This window comes from Primulina eburnea, chromosome 3 (assembly GCF_022965805.1).
Source record: "Primulina eburnea isolate SZY01 chromosome 3, ASM2296580v1, whole genome shotgun sequence".
NCBI lineage: Eukaryota > Viridiplantae > Streptophyta > Magnoliopsida > Lamiales > Gesneriaceae > Primulina > Primulina eburnea.
This window is the reverse complement of record NC_133103.1, coordinates 26,275,263-26,294,979: the sequence shown is the minus strand read 5'-3', so window position 1 is coordinate 26,294,979 and position 19,717 is coordinate 26,275,263. Positions and strand designations below refer to the sequence as shown.

The following is a 19,717-nucleotide window of genomic DNA, read 5'->3' as shown; positions in this document are numbered from 1 at the left end:
TTTGGCTGATTGTTCATTTAATAATTTTTTTATTTTAATAACACAGGGAAATTTTGAATTATAGAATTGATTTTGTGATTTTTAATTTATGATTTATACAAATTAATGTAATATTCAATAATAATAAAAGATGATCAAAAAAATGTTGTTTAATTCTTAATAATTGAATAGTTTCGTAACAACAATGATTTTTTAAATTCATTTTCGTATTTTTAATTAATATGTAAGCTATGATATTTTTATACAAAATTATATTCACACAATAATAAATAATATTATTTTTACATTTATATTATCAATTTAAAAATAAGATTACATGTTAATCAATTGATGTATTTTAAAAAATTTACAAACATGCATATAAACCCACATATATATACATGTAAGGATTAAACGATTTAACTTTTAAATAAGTAAATTTATTTATTAATATAAATATTAAAAATAATTTCAAATTGAATATGTTATATATGTCAATTAATTATTGGTTCAAAGAAATTAATAAAAAATCACATATTATAGTTAAGTACAAAATTTATAAAATTCTATAAAAAAAATCTACAAAAGTCTATAAAAATCTTGCAAAAAAGTCTACATAAATCCACATAAATCTGTTCATAAATCTGTGAGATTCCATAAAAGTCAATAAAAATTTATCAAATCCATAAAAATCTATCATTTAAAAAAGTCATTAAAAGTCATCAAAACTCTGAATTGAATACACCCCACTAAAGGGGTGTTTTGGTCATAGACTTTTAATGACTTTTATGGAGTTTAAAAGTCTAAATGTATTCAAACTAATCTTTTATATACTCCATAAAAGTTTAGTGGTATTCAATGTAAACTTTTTACATTGTAAAATTTTAAAAAGTCATGTGGTATTCAAACTTGAATTTTAAAAACTTTACAAAAGTCTATAGGTATTCAAAATGTCAATAGACTTTTAATGACTCTATGGAATTCTATTAAGTACAACAATAAAATGTCAACAAAATCTTTGATTCAACCTAAAGATTTGGATGTACATTTAATACAAAATTTCGTTCTTTTCTCATCTATTTATTTTTCCTTTTATTTGTACTTTTAAAAACTAAAATTTAATTTTTTTTATTAATTATTATATAACATTTTATTTTTAATTATTTTCTTTAATTTTAGTTAATATATCTTAAATTATTGTATAAGCAAATTCATATCGATATTATACCAAAATTTTCGGTATATAAAACCAAAAAAACCTTACATTTTAAAAAAAAAATTATAATTTATTGTTTTAAAATATTATATATTTTAAACTTTTTGTATATTTTTCCGGTATTTCGGTACATACCAAAATTTTCAAATTGGATATCGTTACCGTACCGAAAAATTCGGTATTGTTACGGTACCGTACCGAAATCTTCGTTATACTTAAAATTCGATAAATTCAATATTTTTTTGTTACGGTAATCTCGGTATCGAAAATTCTGTATTTTTTCCCACCCCTAACAGGGCTTGTATTGGCATGTGCTATATTACACAATTTTCTTTGAAAGAAGTGTCAATTTGATGAATTTCAAATTGAACTAGATAATGAAGTTCAATTGTCTTCATCAGCATAAGTTTATGAAGGTGACGACTTTGATCAGTTATTTAATACTCAAAAACAACAACGAGCAAATGCTAATGCATGGAGGGATATCATAACCAATGGAATGTAACACGATATTGATCAAATTGTTAGTAATGATTAGATTTTTTTATAAAAGACTACTCATTATTTTGAGTGTTCTTTTAATAAAATTTTATTATGAACTTATAAAAATATTGTTCATTAATATGTTGAATTGACATAAAGAATTAAAATTTTGATTTCAATAATTTGGATAGTTCATTTGTCGTTTTTCACAAATTAAATTGATTTAACATTTAAGTAAGTAAAATTCATTTACATTCATAAATAAAAATACTAATTTAAAATTGAAGAGGTTATCTATGTCCAATAATTATTTTAAAAAAATTAATAAAAATAAATCGCAATTATAAACTACAAAATTCACATAATTCTATGAAAAAATTTACAAAAGTCTACAAAAATCTTGAAAAAAGTCTATAAGAGTCTATGAAATTTGTTTTACAATTCTATTAGATTCCATAAAAGTCAATAAAAATCCATCAACTCCACAAAAGTCCATTATTTAAAAAAAGTCATTAAAAGTCTTTGAAAGTATAAAATGAATACACCCTCCTAACTTTTTTTTAAGAAACAAGGAGTTAACTCCTGATTATTATATTAGCCGTAATTAAACTTTTAACTTAATCAATTAATTGTCCTCTTCTTTTTCTTCTCGGTCGAAACAAATATTCCCCAATTAAAATTTACGAGCCATCTATCCTTTCACCCAGAAAAATTGATCGATCAAAATTAAGTTTTGTCGATCAAAAAGACTTTTCTTGATCGACCAAGAAGAAATTTCTTCTTGGTGGACCAACATTTTGTCCACCAAGAAGAAAAAGAAATTTCTTCTTGGTGGACCAACTTGGTCGACCAACAAAATTTTGGGTCGAACAATAAAATTTTGGGTTGATCCAAAAGACTGGAATTTTGGGTCTACTCAAAAGGCTGGAACTTTGGGTCGACCCAAGTTGGTAGATAAATGTTACTTTGTCGACCCAAGTTAAATATGTGTTTCATATGTTAAATCATGTAATATTATGTAATAAAATTATGATTCATATGTTAAAATATGTAAATATAGTTGTGAAATTATAATCCATATGTTAAAACATGTAATTCATTGAAATTGTTATTCATATATTAAAACATGTGTGGGGACCCGGACGCTAATCATGTTCTTAATCATCATTGGAACTAATTAAAACAATTATAATAAACAGGGTCTAAATTTTTTTTTAAAATAATGCGGAACGTAGTGACATAAAACATATACATCTCATTATATAAAAGTACTAGTCATGTACCACATACATTTATTCAACTAACTAAGGTTTAACATCTAATGTCAAGTGTCCAAACCCTATCTCTAATCCAAGTCCGGAGCCTCCAATTTAATCACGATCTCTCCTCATCTCCTGGACCCTGAACATGTCCCACCTGTTGTCAAGTACACATACAAACAAGACAACATCCGGATAATTCTGGTGAGAATATAATCCCAGTATAAATCAACGAAACATGCAATCATATGATAAACATAAAAGCATGGACATCTAACAGCAATTATATATCAAAAGCTGAAACATAATCAATATCAAACTGTCGACAATGCTCGTGACTCCACGACTCAGACTAGACTCAATCATAGCCTAGGGATCCCGGTTTCCAGACATTGGCATTCCATATCAACCAACAGTAATAGAATAGACTCCAATTCTATCCACGTCAATATAGCATCGATCACCAATAATAGAAGAAGCTCCACATCGGTATAGTATCGATCACCAGTAATAGAAGAAACTCCGATTCTATCCACATCGATCAACAATAATAAAAGAAGTTATAATTCTATCCACATCGATACAGTACCGATCACCAGTAATAGAAGGATCTATAATTCTATCCACATCGATAGCCAATTATCCAGTGACAGACTATGGCACTACCGCCAATACACTATCTCATGACATCGTGCAATGTGCCCGTGGCGATCCCACCACTAACAGGCACTTCTGTCATAAGATTACTCTTCTAATACCTGCTATCTATAAATCAAGAGAACAAGTACATCAATCAAATTAATGCAAATATCAATGCAATAAAATAAAGTATGTGATTTAGGGAAACTCAAGTCTAAACCGACTCAAGTCGATCTCCCAATACACATTGACTTATACTTTTCGTTCGTAGTCTCAGTCTGAAGCAATATTAGTTCTTAACTCAAGACTGTCTCTGTAAATCTGAATGACATATCGAGAATACTAATATCAATATTCCATTCTCAATTCAACACTGAATCTGATTAATCTGAATTTAATTCAATTCAACAGCATAATGACACAATCTCGATATTCCCGTCAATACCAAATCAACAGATATCAATTACAAATCATAACCCATATCTGGTACAGTCCATAATCAATCCATAATCCAAATCTGTCCCATTTCCAATCAATATAATCATAAATTCATAACAATTCCATAATCAGTCTGTTCTTCGATCTAACTTCGATTCTATGATGTCTAACATATCATGAACATCATATATGAATCATATCAAATTCCTACAACATCATATTTTCAAATGATACCAAAACTCAATAAAACTTACGTCCAGTTGTAGCTCGTAGCAAGAGGAGTACAGTACTGTGTACGGAATCAAATTATGATAGACGGATCTTGCAAAATCGCAATTTAAATCAAAATAAAGTCTCGTGGGATTTCCTAGAATTCTTCTCGTTTCCTTGGCTGAAATCGTTTGTGAAGGAATGAATATTTTATATCAATTTGCATGGTGAGGAAAAGTGTCCCACTCAATTCCATTAATTGCCTTTTAGCCCCTGAAATCTTTACTATTTGCAATTTGGTCCTCACAACTCTTTTTAATTCAATTTCAATCCTATGAAATTGTATAACCATGGAATATGACTCAACATTCCCAAAATTCATAAATTAAATAATCTCGGATTAAGATAATAAAATCTCGGGCCTTACAATTCTCCCCCTCTGAGACATGATTTCGTCCTCGAAATCTCAAGCAATCATATCACAGGCAATCAAATCAGAAAATAACAGAAACTGAAATAAATACTCATATCAGAGAAATAAGTCTGGGAATTCCTGTCTCATGTCTGATTCAGTCACCCAAGTAGCTTTTTCAATGCCATGACGAGTCCATTGAATTTTCACAAGAGGGATCGTCTTTGTTCTGAGCTGTTTTTCTTTACGATCGATAATCCGAATCGGTTTTCGACATAACTCAAAGATTCATCAAGTTCGGCCTCGTCTGGTTGAACAACATGTGAATCATCAGGGAGATACTTCAGCAGCATCGATACATGAAAGATATCATGTATTCCCGATAACGAAGGCGTCAATACTAGTCGATAGGCACGATCTCCTATCTTTTCAAGAATCTCATAAGGACCGACGTATCGTGGAGACAACTTCCCTTTCTTCCCAAATCGGACAACACCCCTGAAAGGAGAGATCTTCAGGAACACTTGATCTCCTGCCTCAAATACCAACGGTCGTCGTCGAAGGTTGGCATATTTGGCTTGTCTGTCCTGGGCTGCCTTCATTTTCTTCTCGATAAGCTTCACTTTTTCAATCATATCTCTGATCATATCAGGTCCAGTCTCCGGAACTTCAGAGATATCATCCCAATATAATGGAGATCTGCATTTCTTTCCGTACAACGCTTCAAATAAGGCCATCTCAATACTCGTCTGATAGCTGTTGTTGTACAAAAAATCGCAAAGTGGCAATGCATCTTGCCAGCTAGTGCTAAAATCAAGCACTACAGCTCTCAGCATATCTTCCAATGTAATCGTTCGTTCTGACTGTCCGTCAGTCTGAGAATGATATGTGGTACTTAGATGTAACTTCGTACCGAGAGCTTGTTGCAGACTCTGCCAGAAGTGCGAAGTAAACCGAGGATCACGGTCGGAGACAATCGACTTCGGCACTCCGTGCAGTCTAAAAACTTTTTTGACATAGATATCTGCCATTTGATCAAATCTGTACGTCATCTTTTATGGAATAAAACATGCGGATTTGGTCAATCTGTCAATCACGACCCAAATCGCATCACAGCCTCGGGAGGAACGTGGTAACTGTGTCACAAAATCCATGGAAATGTGATCCCATTTCAATTCAGGAATGGACAAATTCTGCAACAATCCTCCTGGCTTCTTCCTTTCAGCTTTCACCTGTTGGTAATTCAGACACTTGGCTACAAATTTAGTAACATCAGATCTCATTTGTTTCCACCAATACTGTGTCTTTAAATCATTGTACATTTTCCTGCCACCAGGATGAATGCTAAAACGACTGTTGTGCGCTTCTGACAGTATTCGCTGTCTTAATTCCGAAACATTCGGCACAACAAGACGATTATTCACATACAAAATACCATTTTGCATCTGATATTCCGATCGATGTCCCGCTTTAACCATAGCAATCGACTTCTGTATATTCTGATCACCTTTCTGAGCTGCTTTAATTTTCAAAATCAGCTCTGGTTCAGCTTTAATAGTATATAATCTCAGAGACTGGCAATCTGTTTCAAAAGCTAATCCAGACAAACAGCAGTCTTCTATCAAATTCGAGACACCTATCTTCGATACGGATAAAGAACATACCTTTCGACTCAGTGCATCGGCTGCTGCATTAGATTTTCCTGGATAGTATTTGATTTCACAATCGAAGTCTTTCAGTAAATTCAGCCATCTCCGCTGCCTCATATTCAATTCGGATTGCGAAAACAGATATTTCAAGCTTTTATGATCAGAATAAATTTCGAATTTCTCACCGTAGAGGTAATGTCGCCATATCTTCAAGGCAAAGACTATGGCTGCCAATTCAAGATCATGAATTGGATAACGAGATTCATGTGGTTTTAGTTGTCTCGAGGCATAAACGATAACATGTCCTCGCTGCATCAACACACAGCCCAATCCTCGGTGAGATGCATCACAATAAACAACAAAGTCATCAGTACCTGAAGAAATCGTCAGCACAGGAGCACTGGTCAATCTTTTCTTCAATTCGAGAAAACTGGTCTCACATTCCTCAGACCAAACAAATGGAGCATTCTTCTGAGTCAACTGTGTAATCGGTTGGGCAATACTCGAAAAATCTTTAATGAATCGGCGATAATAACCTGCATGTAATGTCTGAAGTAAATATCACAAGTTGTTGATTTAGTAATGTGAGATTACTAAATAATTAATGAATTTTAAAGAATGAAATATGACATATCTTGATCATATGAAGTCCAAATGATTTGAAATTTGGATATACCGTAGAAAACTCAAAGATATAGAAGTTTCATGTTTTGAGTTTTGGAAAATTTGATCGTTTGACTGGTTCAAGGGATATACCGATGTTAAAATGTTAAATATTATATATTATATTATATTATATTATTTTATTAATATAATATAATATAATATTTAAAAAAAATTTAAAAAAAAAATGCATTGAGTCGAATGAATTCCCCCGAACTCGGCAAGGAGACAGACGTGAGGTGAGAGGTGAGAGGAAAATAGAATTTCGATTTTATTTTCGATCGTGCGACTTATCAGTTTATCCAATTGACGAACCGACTTCAGTTCTGGAATCGTTGACACGAGGTCTTCGATTTGAGGTATAAATTTTATAGTTTTGGTGATATTTGAAATTCGTCGATTTCTGGAATAAATCCGTTAAATTGTCAAATCATACAGAAATTGAATATTGTTGAATAGTGTATGGTTTTAACGAAGTAGAGAAGATTATTGTGTTGTTGTTTTGAATTATTCCTAATTTATTTTAATTAGGGATTTTTAATGTTTGGATTGAGATTGAAGAGTTTTGTCAGTTGTTATTAATTCTGATTATATATTCGGAGTCTACGAAGTATAGGCTACACGTTGATATAAAGTTTTCGCAATTTGACGGATGTTGTAAAATAGTCTATTATTTGAAGTTAATTAATTAGGGTGTATTTAATGGTAGTATTGTGAATTAAATACACCAGATTATTAAATTGTTGAACAATACGAATTTATAATCGAGTTTTATATTTTGTTGAATTAATTGTTGTTGGGCTATTTGATGTTGTATATTGAGGCTGTTATGATTGTGTTGATACGGTGACAATGATCTGATATTGTTGTTGAATTATTTAGATACATCACAAGCCTCGGGATCAAAGAAATAGCCAGATTTTATATATACTCGATTATCAGGTACGTGTTGACGTACGAGCATATGTTGTTATTGTTTAGTATTGATGAATACTATTGCGTTGAACGATGATAAATCACCGGAAATGGGTGATTTGATATTATATTTGTTGTTGTTTATTATTGTTGATATTGTTGACTATCGTTGTTGGGAGACGTCTTGTTGATGTTGTCACGTTGATGTTGTTCGTTCAACGATATTGCTGTCGCCGGAGTTGGGATGCGACGTATCGTTGATGTTATTCGTTCGACGATATTGCTGTCTCCGGTGTTGGGGTGCGACGTATCGTCGATGTTGTTGTTCGTTCAACGATATTGCTGTCTCCGGAGTTGGGGTGCGACGTAACGTTGATGTTATTCGTTCGACGATATTGCTGTCGCCGGTGTTGAGGTGCGACGTATCGTCGATGTTGTTGTTCGTTCGACGATATTGCTGTCGCCGGAGTTGGGGTGCAACGTATCGTCGATGTTATTGTTGCAGTGTGATGTTGTTGAGATTGTTGATGGCTGATTGTCCAGAAACGGCAAAGGGGGTATTTCTGTTATCATTTCAGTTATATCTTATGTTGTTGTTAATATAACTGTTATGTATTACGATGATGATTGTTGTATATGCTCACCCTTTGGGGGCTGTTTCTGTTGGGCAGGTTACAAGACTATGCATGAGACAGGATGGTGGTGAAGGACTAGGTGTGTCTAGTCAAACGGTCTTGTAGTTGATAGTAGATAGAGACAGTATAGCTTATTGTCTTATTTGAGTTGTATGTGTGTATTTATTATACTGTTTCTGCTGCATTGACGTAGATAGTGTGGTGATTGCACTATTTTTGTCGTATATGCATTATATTATAACGTCGTTGAAAAGAAATTTTTTATGCATATGACGTCACATGTTGCATGATTACGTGGCGAGATTTGGGGCGCCACATTTGGTGGTATCAAAGTATATGATATATGTCTGGGATGGTTAGGAGTTGGGTTTGTGATGAGAGAGTTAGATGACGATATTATCTGCGTGTGTCTGTGCATTTGACTTGTTATTGATGATTTCTCGATGGGATTGATTGTTCTTTAGTTGCGTGTGCTTTCGTGCGAAAGTTGTGATGATGATTACTGGATTGTAATTGTTAAATGTTATGATTAACAATTTGATTTCCAGTGATGGCAGCTAGAGAACAGGTACATCCACACGAGGAAACAGACGAGGTTGACAGTGGGTTTGGGCAGATGAATCCATTGCCACCTCCTCCTATGGGACAGGCACCTGCAGATCAGCCTTTACTGCCTGGTGAGTTGACTTTGGCACAGTTTAGCAGTTATCTTCCACCGAGATTTGATAGTTCTGAGACGGGTGAGCGAGCAGAGGAGTGGAATAAGAGGATAGAGCAGATTTTTGTGACCGCTCCGTGTGCTAGGTCTGCTTGGTTACGATTGGCTACATTTCAGCTTTCGAGGAATGTACTATTGTGGTGGCAGACGACTGAGGCCGGATTGAGAGCTCAGGGCCGTACTGTTGATTGGGATGTGTTTCGCTCTCGTTTTCTTGATAAATATTTTTCTATAGCAGCCAGACAGAAGAAAGAGAAAGAATTTGAGGATTTGAGATAGGGTAGTATGTATGTTGCTGAGTATGAGACTCGATATTCTGCATTGTTGAAATATGTGCCACATGTTGCTACGAATGTTCATGCGAAGATGAGGCATTTCTTGAAAGGGTTGAAGTTGGAGTTATTTGATCGTGTGCAATAAAATAACCCGGTATCATTTGAGGATGCAGTGACGAGGGCTGAGATGGCTGAGTTGGTTATGCAGGAGTATGGGGCTCAGGGACGATTATCAGAGCCGACTAGGGAGTCATTGCAACCGCAGGGACAGTCTTTTAAATCTCATAGAGGTTCATCTTCTTCTTCAGCATCATCTGGGAAGCGTCGATTTGATTCACGACTTGTTGATAGTCGTGGGGGCAGTTCTCAGTCTGTTCAGGGGCAGAGAGGAGAGTCCAGAGCAGTGAGATGTTTTCGTTGTGGGGGACATCATCTGATCAAACAGTGTACACAGACCGAGATCACCTGTTTTGAGTGTGGCGGTGTGGGCCATATAGCCAGACAGTGTCCTAGACGTGAGGGACAGTGAGAGCCCAGTAGTGATAGATGTAGATCCTCAGGGAGAGGAGGACGACAGCCTCAGCAGTCTACACCGCGACCTTCTGGAGGACAGCCACGTATGCAGGGAGCTGGTCCGCCTCAGGCACAGGTGTATGCTTTGACCCGGGAGCAGGCAGAGGAGGCACGAGAGGAGATGATAGCGGGTAAGTGTTATTTATGTTCTTATCCTGCTTATATTCTTATTAATACTGGTGCCTCGCATACATTTATATCGAAGAGGTTTGTGGTTGAGCATCATATGCGCTCGTCTCCATTGTCTATGCCTCTTTCTGTTTCGACACCTTCTGGAGTTGATATATCAGTTGTATCTATGATATCAGATGGTATTATTTCTTATGAGAGCTATGAGCTGAGATCTGATATGATTATTCTAGAGATGACTGATTTTGATTGTATTGTGGGAATTAATGTGCTGAGGAGATATGGTGCGACGGTTGATTGTTATCAGCGGGTAGTATACTTTTATACCGATGATAAAGAGCGTTGGACTTTTTATGGGAAAGGTTCTCGTCCCCGTGTTCCGTTGGTATCTGCTATTCGGATGTCTCGGTTATTGGAGCATGGACATGAGGGTTATATTATTTATGATGTAGATGTGATAGAGAAGAAGAAGGATGTGGGAATAGAGGAGATACCTATAGTTGCCGAGTTTGCTGATGTATTTCCTGTTGAGATTCCAGGCTTCCCACCAGCTCGTGAGGTGGAGTTTGGGATCGAGTTGATGCTAGGTACTTCCCCTATTTCTCGTACTCCTTACAGAATGGCACCAGCAGAGTTGAGAGAGTTGAAAGCCCAGTTGCAGGACTTGCTGGACAAGGGATACATTCGCCCTAGTGTATCGCCTTGGGGTGCACCAGTCTTATTTGTGAGAAAGAAAGACGGAACGATGCGACTTTGTATTGACTATCGGCAGCTGAATAAGGTAAAGATTAAGAATAAATATCCCCTCCCTCGTATTGATGATTTGTTTGATCAGTTACAGGGAACCTCAGCATATTCGAAGATTGATTTGAGGTCAGGATATCATCAGATACGAGTTAGAGAGGAGGATATTCAGAAGATAGCATTCAGGACCAGATATGGGCATTATGAGTTTTTAGTTATGCCGTTTGGGTTGACGAATGCTCCAGTTGTGTTCATGAGTTTGATGAATAGGGTATTTCAGCCTTATCTCGACCGGTTTGTTATTGTGTTCATTGATGATATATTGATATATTCCAGGAGTGAGGCTGAGCATGCAAGGCACTTGCGTTCAGTGTTACAGGTGTTGCGAGATAGACAGTTGTATGCCAAACTCAGTAAGTGTGAGTTTTGGTTGGATCGAGTGGTCTTCTTGGGTCATGTTATATCGAGAGATGGGATTTCTGTTGATCCAACGAAAGTCGAAGCAGTGTTACAGTGGTCTGCACCTACATCTGTACCAGAGATCCGTAGTTTATTGGGTTTAGCAGGTTATTATCGTCGATTTATCGAGGGATTTTCAAAGATTGCTAGGCCTTTGACACAGTTGACTCAGAAAGGTGTGCGATTTCAGTGGTCTGAAGCATGTGAGAGGAGTTTTCAGGAATTGAAGCACCGACTGACGACTGCACCGGTGTTATCAATTCCTACAGAAAATGAGAGGTTTGTTGTTTATACTAATGCATCATTACATGGTTTGGGATGTGTTTTGATGCAGGATCGACATGTTGTGGCATATGCCTCGAGACAGCTGAAACCACACGAAATAAGGTACCCTGTGCATGACTTGGAGTTGGCAGCCATTATCTTTGCGTTGAAGATATGGCGACACTATTTATATGGTACCTCGTTTACGATTTATACTGATCATAAGAGCTTGAGATTTCTGTTTACACAGACAGAGTTGAATATGAGACAGAGACGGTGGCTAGATTTGCTGAAGGATTATGATTGTGCGATTGAATATCATCCTGGTCGAGCCAATCTTACAGCTGATGCATTGAGTCGTAAAGTGAGTTGTACTGCAGAGGATGTGAGTCGTTTATCAGCTATGATGATGTCTTGTTGTTCATTGGGATATGATTTTGATATCTCGACGACTCCTATCCAAGTATCTACCTTATTAGCTGAACCTAATATATATGGTTGTATTCGTGATGCACAGATGACAGACGAGAGAGTTCAGCAATGGAAGGAGTTAGTTTCTCAGAAACAAGATACTCGTTTTAGAGTCGCTGATGATGGCAGTTTGAGGATAAATGATAGATGGGTAGTTCCTGATATATCTGAGTTGCGTCAGGGTCTGTTGCGGCGTGCACATTGTAGTCGATATTCTATCCACCCTGGTGGCAAGAAGATGTATAAGGATCTACGCTCTCAGTTTTGGTGGAAGGGAATGAAACGTGATGTGATTGATTTTGTATGTCGATGTCTCAATTTTCAACAAATCAAAGCTGAGAGGAGAAGGCCAGGAGGTGAGTTGAGGAGTTTAGAAGTACCGACTTGGAAATGGGAGCACATATCGATGGATTTTGTTACTCATTTGCCAAGAAGTACTGGAACTATTGATGTTATTTGGGTGATTGTTGATCGATTGACGAAAGTTGCACATCTTATACCTTATAGCATGAGTAGTACGTACTTGATGATGGCACAGTTGTATATACGAGAGATTGTACGACTGCATGGGATTCCCGTGTCTATTATATCTGATAGAGATCCTCGATTTACTTCTCATTTTTGGGAAGGACTGCAGACTGCGATGGGGACAGAGTTGAGATTGAGTACAGCTTATCATCCTCAGACAGATGGTCAGACTGAGCGTACTATTCAGACGCTGGAGGATATGTTGCGTGCTTATGTTATGGATTTTAAATCTTCTTGGCAGTCATCTATTCCATTGGTAGAGTTTGCGTATAACAATAGTTATCAGAGTAGTATTCAGATGGCTCCATTCGAGGCATTGTATGGGAGACGTTGTAGATCTCCGTTATACTGGGATGATGTTGATCGAGCTGCAGTCACAGGTCCTGATATGATTTATGAGATGCAACAGAAAGTAAAGTTGATACAGCAGCGATTGAAAGCAGCTCAAGACAGACATGCCGCCTATGCAAATAAAAGACGAAGACCCTTAGAGTTTCAGCAGGGCGATCGAGTATTTTTGAAAGTGTCTCCATTTCGTGGCACTGTGCGATTTGGTATGAAAGGAAAGTTGGCACCGAGGTATGTTGGCCCGTATGAGATATTGCAGCGGGTAGGCACTTTGGCTTACCGATCGGCTCTACCTCCATCTTTATCTGGTATTCATGATGTATTTCATGTGTCGATGTTGGGGAAGTATGAGCCGGATCCTTCACATGTATTAGATATTTCTGAGGTTCAGTTAGATCATGATGTGTCTTATGTTGAGAGACCAGTTTGTATTTTGGATCGATCTGAACGGAAGCTTCGTAGTAAGCTTATACCGATGGTGAAGGTTCAGTGGGAGCATAGAGGTGTCGAAGAGGTCACTTAGGAGACAGAGCGGCATATGAGGGAGCTCTACCCCTACTTATTCTGATGGTATGACATATCTTTATTTATGCATGTTATTACTGTTGTTGATTAATTTCGGGGTCGAAATTCATTTAAGGGGGGTAGAAATGTAATGTCTGAAGTAAATATCACAAGTTGTTGATTTAGTAATGTGAGATTACTAAATAATTAATGAATTTTAAAGAATGAAATATGACATATCTTGATCATATGAAGTCCAAATGATTTGAAATTTGGATATACCGTAGAAAACTCAAAGATATAGAAGTTTCATGTTTTGAGTTTTGGAAAATTTGATCGTTTGACTGGTTCAAGGGATATACCGATGTTAAAATGTTAAATATTATATATTATATTATATTATATTATATTATATTATTAATATAATATAATATAATATAATATTTTAAAAAAATTAAAAAAAAAAAGAAATGCATTAGTCGGTGGAATTCATTCAAAAATGAATTCCACCGAACTCGGCAAGGAGACAGACGTGAGGTGAGAGGTGAGAGGAAAATAGAATTTCGATTTTATTTTCGATCGTGCGACTTATCAGTTTATCCAATTGACGAACCGACTTCAGTTCTGGAATCGTTGACACCAGGTCTTTGATTTGAGGTATAAATTTTATAGTTTTGGTGATATTTGAAATTCTTCGATTTCTGGAATAAATCCGATAAATTATCAAATCATACAGAAATTGAAGATTGTTGAATAGTGTATGGTTTTAACGAAGTAGAGAAGATTATTGTGTTGTTGTTTTGAATTATTCCTAATTTATTTTAATTAGGGATTTTTAATGTTTGGATTGAGATTGAAGAGTTGTTTGTCAGTTGTTATTAATTCTGATTATATATTCGGAGTCTACGAAGTATAGGCTACACGTTGATATAAAGTTTTCGCAATTTGCCGGATGTTGTAAAATAGTCTATTATTTGAAGTTAATTAATTAGGGTGTATTTGATGGTAGTATTGTGAATTAAATACACCGGATTATTAAATTGTTGAACAATACAAATTTATAATCGAGTTTTATATTTTGTTGAATTAATTGTTATTGGGCTATTTAATGTTGTATATTGAGGCTGTTATGATTGTGTTGATACGGTAACAATGATCTGATATTGTTGTTGAATTATTTAGATACATCACAAGCCTCGGGATCAAAGAAATAGCCAGATTTTATATATACTCGATTATCAGGTACGTGTTGACGTACGAGCATATGTTGTTATTGTTTAGTATTGATGAATACTATTGCGTTGAACGATGATAAATCACCGGAATTGGGTGATTTGATATTATATTTGTTGTTGATTAGTATTGTTGATATTGTTGACTATCGTTGTTGGGAGACGTCTCGTTGATATTGTCACGTTGATGTTGTTCGTTCAACGATATTGCTGTCGCAGGAGTTGGGGTGCGACGTATCGTTGATGTTATTCGTTCGACGATATTGCTGTCTCCGGTGTTGTGGTGCGACGTATCGTCGATGTTGTTGTTCGTTCAACGATATTGCTGTCGCCGGAGTTGGGGTGCGACGTATCGTTGATGTTATTCGTTCGATGATATTGCTGTCGCTGGTGTTGGGGTGCGACGTATCGTCGATGTTGTTGTCCGTTCGACGATATTGCTGTCGCCGGAGTTGGGGTGCGACGTATCGTCGATGTTATTGTTGCAGTGTGATGTTGTTGAGATTGTTGATGGCTGATTGTCCAGAAATGGCAAAGAGGGTATTTCTGTTATCATTTCAGTTATATCTTATGTTGTTGTTAATATAACTGTTATGTATTACGATGATGATTGTTGTATATGCTCACCCTTTGGGGGCTGTTTCTGTTAGGCAGGTTACAGGACTATGCGTGAGACATGATAGTGGTGAAGGACTAGGTGTGTCTAGTCAAACAGTCCTGTAGTTGACAGTAGATAGAGACAGTATAGCTTATTGTCTTATTTGAGTTGTATGTGTGTATTTATTATACTGTTTCTGCTGCATTGACGTAGATAGTGTGGTGATTGCACTATTTTTGTCGTATATGCATTATATTATTACGTCGTTGAAAAGAATTTTTTTATGCATATGACGTCACATGTTGCATGATTACGTGGCGAGATTTGGGGCGCCACACTGCCAAACCCATAAAGCTGCGTATTTATGGTACAGATGTCGGTCTCGGCCAAGAAATCACTGCCTCAACCTACTGGGATCAACTGATATCCCGTCTCCAGATATAATATGACCCAGAAATACTACCTGTTTCAACCAGAACTCGCATTTCGACAATTTAGCATACAGTTTCTCCGTCCTCAAATTTCTCAACACAGTCCTCAGATGATCAACATGCTCAATCATATTCTTTGAATAAATCAGTATATCATCAATGAATATGATAACAAAAGCATCCAAATATTTCTGATAAATACCGCCGGTGCATTCGTTAACCCAAAAGGCATGACAATAAACTCATAATGTCCATACCTGGTTCTGAATGCTGTCTTTGAGATATCAGAATCCCTGACTCTCAGTTGATGGTATCTAGATCTCAGATCGATCTTGAAATATACTGAAGAACCCTGCAACTGATCAAACAAATCATCAATACGAGGCAATGGATATTTATTCTTTACTGTTGCCTTGTTCAGCTGCCGGTAGTCGATACAAAGTCTCATCGACCCATCTTTCTTCCTCACGAACAGTACGGGAGCACCCCAAGGAGATACACTAGGTCTGATATACCCCTTGGCCAGTAATCTTCCAACTGTTCTTTCAACTCTTTTAACTCGATCAGTGCCATTCGATATGGGGCTCTCGAAATCGGAACTGTTCCTGGCATCAATTCAATACTGAAATCGAGTCCATCATTGGCGGATTTGCCAGTGGTATGTGAGTTTGCTGATGTCTTTCCAGATGAAATTCCTGGATTGCCTCCGATACGACTCAGCATGCTCACACATATTCTTTGAATAAATCAATATATCATCAATGAATATGATAACAAAATCATCCAAATATTTCTGATAAATACCGCCGGTGCATTCGTTAACCCAAAAGGCATGACAATAAACTCATAATGTCCATACCTGGTTCTGATTACTGTCTTTGAGATATCAGAATCCCCGACTCTCAGTTAATGGTATCCAGATCTCAGATCGATCTTGGAATACACTGAAGAACCCTGCAACTGATCAAACAAATCATCAATACGAGGCAATGTATATTTATTCTTTACTGTTGCCTTGTTCAGTTGCCGGTAGTCGATACAAAGTCTCATCGACCCATCTTTCTTCCGCACGAACAGTACGGGAGCACCCCAAGGAGATACACTAGGTCTGATATACCCCTTGGCCAGTAAATCTTCCAACTGTTCTTTCAACTCTTTTAACTCGATCGGTGCCATTCGAAATGGAGCTCTCGAAATCGGAACTGTTCCTGGCATCAATTCAATACTGAAATCGATCTCTCGTATCGGAGGCAATCCAAGAATTTCATCTGGAAAGACATTAGCAAACTCACACACCACTGGAAAATCCGTCAATGATGGACTCGATTTCAGTAAATCAACTGAATAAACCAGGAATCCATCCGCTCTTTTCTGCAACAATCGAGTCATATTCATAGCAGATATCAAAGGAATTCTGGCACGAGAACCCTTACCATAAAATTTCCACTCCTCAGCCATCTCAGGTCTGAATCTCACTATCTTGTGGAAACAATCAACTGTAGCTCGGTACTTAGTCAACGTATCGATACCGATAATACAATCAAAATCAGATATACCAAGCACAATACAGTCTAGTTCAATCGTATGCCCATCGTACTGCAGCATACAAGATTTCACAGACTTCATCGGTATCAAACATGTCCCTAACAGAGAAGAGACAGACACTACCGCAGACAATGACTCAATAGGTAACGCATGACTCCATGCAAACCTCTCAGAAATAAAAGTATGTGATGCACCAATATCAATCAATACATATACAGGATAACCAGAAATAAAACATTTACCTGCCACGACATCATCAGGTGCATCCTGTGCCTGCTCCTCAGTCAAAGCAAATAGTCGGGCCTGCTGTCTAGGAGGCTGGCTCGCTGTCTGGCTCCCTCCTGGCCTCTGCTGTGACTGAGTAGACGGTGCTGGCTGAAAGAAATGAACGGTAGAAGATCGTCTTCCTGTCTGAGCCACTGATCCAGATGACTCAGCGGGCTAGGATCCCTGAGCACCTCGCTGTGGACATACTCGGGCAAAGTGTCCTTGCTGTTTACAAATGCGGCAGTTGCCGAACACTCCTCGGCACTGTTCGGTGGAATGCTTCCCTACACAAGTGCTACAGTAGGGTCCTGTATAACGCTGGCCCTGACCAGCCTGTCTAGAGCCACTTGAACTGGATGAGCTACTTCCAGCTTTCTTGAATTTCTTCCCCTTAGCTTTCAGGAAGTCTTTCTTCCCACTACCACTGCTGCTCTCAAATCGAGGAGCTGGTGGAGGCAGCTGTGATCTCGGTGCTGAAGGCACAAACGAAGCCTCTCTCTGTCTCATCAGACCGGCTTCGGCTCCCTTGGCTCTATTCAAGGCATCAGTGAAATTGTTTTGCCTCCCGGTATTCACCAAGGTAAAGATTTCAGGATTTAGGCTATTTATGAACTGGTCCGCAACGGCCTCATCATGTTCAGCCACATGAGGAGCAAATCGGAGCAGAGTAGAGAACTTGGCCACGTATTCCTCGATATTTAGTTGGCTCTGTCTCAAGTTGGCGAACTCGGATCCCTTGACCTTCCTATATGAAACTAGAAAGAACCTTTGATAAAATTCAGCCTTAAACACATTCCAGTTAATGGTCGTACCTCGTTGTTCCAATGCCCGTTTCGTCGTGATCCACCAGTTTTTGGCAACGTCATGCAACTGATGTCCGATCAGTTTCACCCTCTTCTCATCAGTATACTCCAAAGATTCGAACATCATTTCAATATCATCCAACCAGCTCTCACATTCCACGGAATTCTCCGTACCCTTCAAGGTTGGTGGATGGAAAGACTGGAACCTTTTCAACAATTTCTCCATGGGAGTAGCTGTCACATCCATGGGAGGATTTGAAGTACTACCCTGTTCAGGTACTCTTCTCGGAGGCATATCTCATAATCGAAGAGGTTCTACTTCCACTTACCACATATCAGTGTCAATCTTCCTCGGATCATCTTACAGCTGATCCATTCCAAATAATACACAATACCATATCAAAATAAGATATTCAGGCAAACATGTATTAAAATAGGAATTCATGCTAGCAATCAAAAGCAGGAAAGAAAACCTCAATCTACCCCGCTCACTAGCCTCTAACTCAGTCGCAAGGATCTATCGCTCTGATACCACCTGTTGTGGGGACCCGGATGCTAATCATGTTCTTAATCATCATTGGGACTAATTAAAACAATTATAATAAACAGGGTCTAAATTTTTTTTAAAAAATAATGCGGAACGTAGTGACATAAAACATATATACATATTAGTATATAAAAGTACTAGTCATGTACCACATACATTTATTCAACTAACTAAGGTTTAACATCTAATGTCAAGTGTCCAAACCCTATCTCTAATCCAAGTCCGGAGCCTCCACTCTAATCACGATCTCTCCTCATCTCCTGGACCCTGAACCTGTCCCACCTGTTGTCAAGTACACATACAAACAAGACAACAGCCGGATAATTCTGGTGAGAATATAATCCCAGTATAAATCAACGAAACATGCAATCATATGATAAACATAAAAGCATGGACAGATAACAGCAATTATATATCAAAAGCTGAAACATAATCAATATCAAACTGTCGACAATGCTCGTGACTCCACGACTCTGACTAGACTCAATCCTAGCCTAGGGATCCCGGTTTCCAGACATTGGCATTCCATATCAACCAACAGTAATAGAAAAGACTCCAGTTCTATCTACGTCGATATAGCATCGATCACCAGTAATAGAAGAAGCTCTGATTCTATCCACGTCGGTATAGTATCGATCACCAGTAATAGAAGAAACTCCGATTCTATCCACATCGATATGACATCGATCAACAGTAATAGAAGAAGTTATAATTCTATCCACATCGATACAGTACCGATCACCAGTAATAGAAAGAGCTATAATTCTATCCACATTGATAGCC

The 19,717-nt window shown here is 37.3% G+C and overlaps 1 long non-coding RNA gene across 1 annotated transcript; it reads left to right on the top strand.

Moving 5' to 3' along the window:
• Nucleotides 1-7,199: 7,199 nt before the first annotated feature.
• On the top strand, nucleotides 7,200-14,870 carry LOC140828440 (uncharacterized). The gene is made up of 3 exons (XR_012117202.1): nucleotides 7,200-7,307; nucleotides 7,831-7,890; nucleotides 14,694-14,870. It is a non-coding gene; the product is annotated as an uncharacterized lncRNA (long non-coding RNA).
• Nucleotides 14,871-19,717: the final 4,847 nt, after the last annotated feature.